The sequence below is a fragment of the Penaeus monodon genome, chromosome 39, assembly GCF_015228065.2.
Source record: "Penaeus monodon isolate SGIC_2016 chromosome 39, NSTDA_Pmon_1, whole genome shotgun sequence".
Classification (NCBI taxonomy): domain Eukaryota; kingdom Metazoa; phylum Arthropoda; class Malacostraca; order Decapoda; family Penaeidae; genus Penaeus; species Penaeus monodon.
In genome coordinates, this window is record NC_051424.1 from 17,519,747 (window position 1) to 17,525,508 (window position 5,762).

General features: G+C 37.7%; 1 long non-coding RNA gene across 2 annotated transcripts; it reads left to right on the forward strand.

The window, feature by feature from the left end:
* Window positions 1-4,597: 4,597 nt before the first annotated feature.
* Window positions 4,598-5,483, forward strand: LOC119597371. 2 transcript variants are annotated; one of them, XR_005230831.1, is made up of 3 exons: window positions 4,598-4,851; window positions 5,033-5,110; window positions 5,452-5,483. It is a non-coding gene; the product is annotated as an uncharacterized LOC119597371 (long non-coding RNA). The 2 variants fall into 2 exon arrangements; XR_005230830.1 differs by having other exon boundaries at window positions 4,609-4,851; window positions 5,033-5,482.
* Window positions 5,484-5,762: the final 279 nt, after the last annotated feature.

Consider the following 5,762-nt stretch of genomic DNA (forward strand, 5'->3'; position numbering starts at 1 on the left):
TGTGTGTGTGTGTGTGTGTGTGTGTGTGTGTGTGTGTGTGTGTGTGTGTGTGTGTGTGTGTGTGTGTGTGTGTGTTTGCACCCACACCTTTGTGCAGCAAAAGGAGGTGTATGTTCGTATTATTTATGTATCAGTAATCGCAAGAAGCAGCCTAGTCTAATATTCGAAGGGCGTCTATTGGTAAAATGATAAATCTTCAGGCAATTTTCGGCTCGAATAACCCTGTGGAGGAAAGTAAGATTTTGTTTATGAAGGTAAATACATTATAGCATGATTTTTTTTTAATAGGAGAAAATCCCGAAAGGCAAAGTATGTCCATTTTTTGTTGTTGTTGTTGTTTTGTTCGTTTCATTGCAAAATAAACAATCATTTGAAGCGCGTGGCAAAAACAGATGCTTTAGCACGTCATCCCATCCTCCTCATGCTTTCACCCGCACTCTTGCTTTCACACAAATCCTTGCGTAATATATGCTAACAATCTTAGTTTCTTACTCCACTTCTTCCACACGCTTTCTCCCTCTCCCTCCGTCCGCTCTTCTCTCTTCTCTCGCAGAAGATGCCGGAGCTGGAGCTTGGATGTTAAAGCTTAGCCGGCGAGTCTCACATGCCTTAGTGTTTGCGAAGGAGTTTCTTTATCATAATAGTTTCGAAATTTGCTGTGCCAAATGTTTATAATGGCACAGAGGAAAAATAGGTAGTATAAAAGTTTATTGAAATATTGGACAGTAGTTTCAAGTTTAAACTTCTGTGTTTTGTGTACCTTATCACTAATTTTTTCTGCTTTTTTGTAATAGCACTGCTGAGTGTTTTGTTATCGAAATACATATTATGTCATCACTTTTATTTTTGCTCCTTTGTAAATATCTATAGCATACAGTAAAACAAAAGGCTCTGCTTTAAAAGATTTTTCTCCCCCCCCCCTCTGCGATTTTCCACGTTGACTTTTCCTGATATTTGGCAATAATATTTAATGGATCAAAATCGATTGTCATGTTAACAGTGATGATATTATTCCCTAGCACTATCCTCATTAACGTTATCATTCATATTATTTCACCAATATTATTATTACCATTGATATTCCTATTATCATTATTATAATTATCACGATTATTATTACTATTTTCCTTATAGTTATTATTATTATCATTATTAGTATCATTATTACGAATTATCATTATTATCATTATCATCATTATCACTATTATTATCATCATCATTCTCATTAATATTAACATTATCATTATCATTATCGCTATTATTATTATTATTATTATTATTATTATTATTATTATTATTATTGGTAGTAGTAGTAACAGTAGTAGTATTGTTATCACTATCAATATTATCAATGTTATCCTTTTCCTATTATCATTATAATTATTACTACTCATTATGATCATTATTATTAGTATTATCATTATCATTAACATTACTATCATCATCATCATCATCATCATCATCATCATCATCATCATCATCATTATTATTATAATTTTTATTATTATTATCAATATTATTATTATTATTATTATTATTATTATTATCTTTTCTTTAGATCTGCTAATTAAAATCAAACACCGAGTCACTACCAGCGACCTATTATTATCATTATTATTATTATTATTATTATTATTATTATCCTCATCATCATCATCATCATCATCATCATACATCATCATCATCATCATCATCATCATTCATCTATCTCATCATCATCATCATCATTATTATTATTATTATTATTATTATTATTATTATTATTATTATTATTATTATTATTATTATTATTATTATCATTATTATGATGATGATGATGATGATTATTATTATTATCATTGTTATTATTATCATTATCATTATCGTTATCGTTATCGTTATCGTTATCGTTATCGTTATCGTTATCGTTATCGTTATCGTTATCGTTATCGTTATCATTATCATTATCATTATCATTATCATTATCATTGCCATTGCCATTGCCTTTGCCTTTGCCATTGCCATTGTCATTGTCATTGTCATTGTCATTGTCATTGTCATTGTCATTGTCATTGTCATGTCATTATTATTATTATTATTATTATTATTTATATATATATAATATATAATATATATATATAATATATATATATTAGTATATTATAATATATACTCATCATCATCATCATCAAGGGGCTAACGCCGACGGGGGCGCATGGCCACATCCACCCTTCGCTTCCAGCCACGAGAATCCTTCGAGGCGAGTCTCCAGGCAGGCCTACGGCCCATCTCTAATTCCTCACGACAGGTCTCATTGAACTACCCAAGCCATGATCTCCTGGGTCGTCCCACAGGTCTCCATCCACCCAGGGTTGTCTCGCAGAGAGACAACCTGATGGGCAGGGTCGTCCACAGGGAGACGAGCTAGGTGACCATATAGCTTGAGTTGGCGATCCCGGATTATGCTAGTAACAGGTCCCATGCCAGTCTCACTGTGTAACCGCCGGTTGGACACGTGGTCCTGCCAACTGTAGCCCATGATCCGGCGAAGGGACTTGTTACAAAAGGCAAGTGTGGCAAGACACTGGATAGCGTCCAGGTTTCGCTTCCATAGATCAAAACTGGCAGTATCAAGGCCTTGAAGACACGCAGCTTGGTCCTTCTGCATAGGTACTGACATCTCGAAATGCTCTTGTTGATCGAGTTCATGGCTCCTGTTGCCAGACCAATCCATCTATTAACTTCTTGGTCTGACAGCTCAGAGATATGGACTACACTACCAAGGTATGTAAAATTCTCTGTAACTTCAACGTCCTTGCCGCAAGCATGAATCGTCTGAACGGGTTTCCCTAACACCCAAAGTCTTGAATCTTGGTCTTGGTCCAGGAGATCTCTAGGCCTAGGAGCTTCGCCTCATTGCTAAATGCATCAAGAGCCGCCACTAGTGACTCCAAGGACTCAGATGGGATAGCAACATCGTCGGCAAAGTCAAGGTCTGAGACCTTGATATTGCCTAGTGTTGCTCCACACTGACTTTGGCTAGTAGCCCTGAAAAGTGTTGGTGCGAGGACACAACCTTGCCTCACCCCTGAATTAACAGGGAAGAAGTTCGACAGACCCCCACCACATTTTACAGCACTTTCAGTACCAGTATAAAGGCCTGCTATTAAGCCAATATCTGTGTCAGAATTCCCCTGAGTCTCAGGATCTCCCATAGCGATTCCCGATGCACCGAGTCAAACGCCTTCTTGAGGTCGATGTGGGTTGCAAGCAACCCACTACCAAACTCACGACGGCATTCCACAATTACTTAAAGCGCTTGCCAGGAGTAAATCCAGACTGCTCCGGTCGCTGATGCCTCAGTAAGTGGTTGCAGATCCATTTCAAAAGAATGTGGGCGAGAACCATGCCTGGTATGCTGAGCAGTGTAATGCCACGGTAGTTGCTACTATCCCAACGATCCCCTTTCTCCTTCCAGAGAGGGATGACCATGCCCCTCAACAGGTCAGGGGGAATGGTACCAGACTGCCAGATGGCAGTCAGGACTGTATGCAAGCCTCGAGCCATAGGTTCACCCCCAGCCTTTTGCAGTTCAGCAGGGATATCACATATCTTCAGCTTGGAAATCACCATTCTAACCTCTGTTAGTGTAGAAGGTTCCTCGCTGATGGCTGGGTCCGGCACAGACACTGAGACATCGCTTGCATCCAAGCTAACTGTTGGAGGGTCTACCTGGTATAACTGCTCAAAATACTCAGCCCAACGTTCACGAAACCCAACATGATCTGAGATGATCCGTCCATCCGCTGATCAGACTGCAGTCCTCTGTGAGGAGGGCTTAGAGTTCAGTTTTCTCAGGACTTGGTAGGCAGGGCGAAGGTCATTTACTAAGAAATGGCCTTCAACCTCTTCACCAAGATTCCTGATGAACTGTTCCTTGTCCCTTCTCAGTAGTGTCCGAGCACTACTCACCATGGAACGACGCAAGACTTGATTCCCATTCAGCCGTGCCTTGCGACACGCTTCAGTGGCCTCGAATGTCTCCAGGGAGATGGAATTCTGCCTTGCCCTCGGGCGTACGCCAATGGACTCCTGAGTGTTACGCGCTTGAAGAGCTCCCACAGAGCAACTGGGTCCTTCAGGTTGTCGAGTTCTGTGAATCGGTCAGACACTGCCATGGTGAACCCATGGGCACACTCCTCCTCCCTTAGTCTGTCCAGGTGACACCTTAGGGTAGCCACTGGAGGGACGGGGAGTTTTGAAATAGACCCGCAGAGTAACCACAACTAGTCTATGGTCGGTGCCACAGAACTCGGCACTCCGGTAAACCCTGCAGTTCTGGAGGATCCTCCATCGCGTGCTAACAAGAATGTGGTCGATCTCCTTGACCACTGTACCCGTATCACTGTACCATGTCCAGGGATGCAGGTTGGAGCGCTGGTGTGTGTGTGTGTGTGTATATATATATATATATATATATATATATATATAATATATATATATATATATATATATATATATATATATATATATGTACTGAGAATATCTCAGTATCCCCTTCTAAACAGTTTTCTGTATAATTTTGACTTAATATGTATAAATGATTCGTCTGTGGATAAGAGTTAGTTTTTGTTCAAGCAACAGAAATAAGAGAGTTAATGTATATAAATCAGATTTATGTTTGCACAATTTGTAACCATTGTAAGTTTGTTGCGCATTCTGATGTTCTGCTGCGGAACGGAGACAAAGCGTCCTCTCAGAGGAGTGAACAGGTGGCATCTGTGCGTTTGAAGGGAGTCGCGGTTGATTATGCCCTAGAATGGATTATTTCAGAAGGAATAGCAACACAGCATTGTGTCAATAGCATGATTGGTGAGTTATGTTGTTATCATTTAAATCCCTGCAATTATCATGTAAAAGGTAAACAGTTGCATCGAGTGGAAGTAATATAAACGTTTGCCGTGAGTCAATGTTATCAGGCATGACCATAATCCTACTCACTTATGGTATAGAGAATTGTAAAATATTATCTTATTGATGTATTGCATTACAGTGCCATTCTGACTTGGACCTGTGGCTTCTGATTCAGCCTGAGAGGTAATTCACCAGTGATTTATAGGGGAGGCACTGTGTAAGTTACATATTTGTCATGTTTGTATTATTTGTATATTTGTTCCATTCATTTCATTAGGATCATGAGATATTGTTTGCTTGCTCAGGAAAAAGTTGCAAAGGTGCCATTGAGTGTATAATGAAGGATTTATTTTATACTCCCATTGCTGTTTGCTCCCATTATGACCATGCAAGAGGTATTTTTGTTATTTAAATAAGTAGGTTACAAGGGTGTTAGTGATTGTGTAATAAGAAATTTATGTTTTGTTTGGCTCCCATTGACCATTCCATTTGTGTACAAGGTCATATTGTATTTGCAATCATTTTGGATTATTGTTCATATATGATAGTTGTCCACAGGTTGGACCCTACAATAAAGGAGTAACTGCCAGTGCTGTCTTCATTCAACTGGTGAAACAATATATTTATATAAATACATATATATATATATATATATATATATAATATATGTTATATATATATATATATATATATATGAATTATTATTTTATTATTATATCATTATTATATTATTATTTTTATTATTGTTATTATTACTCTTATGTATTATCATAATTATTAGTATTATTATATATATATTATTATCATTATTATTATTATTATATATTATTATTATTATTATTATTATTATATTATTATTATCTATGTTA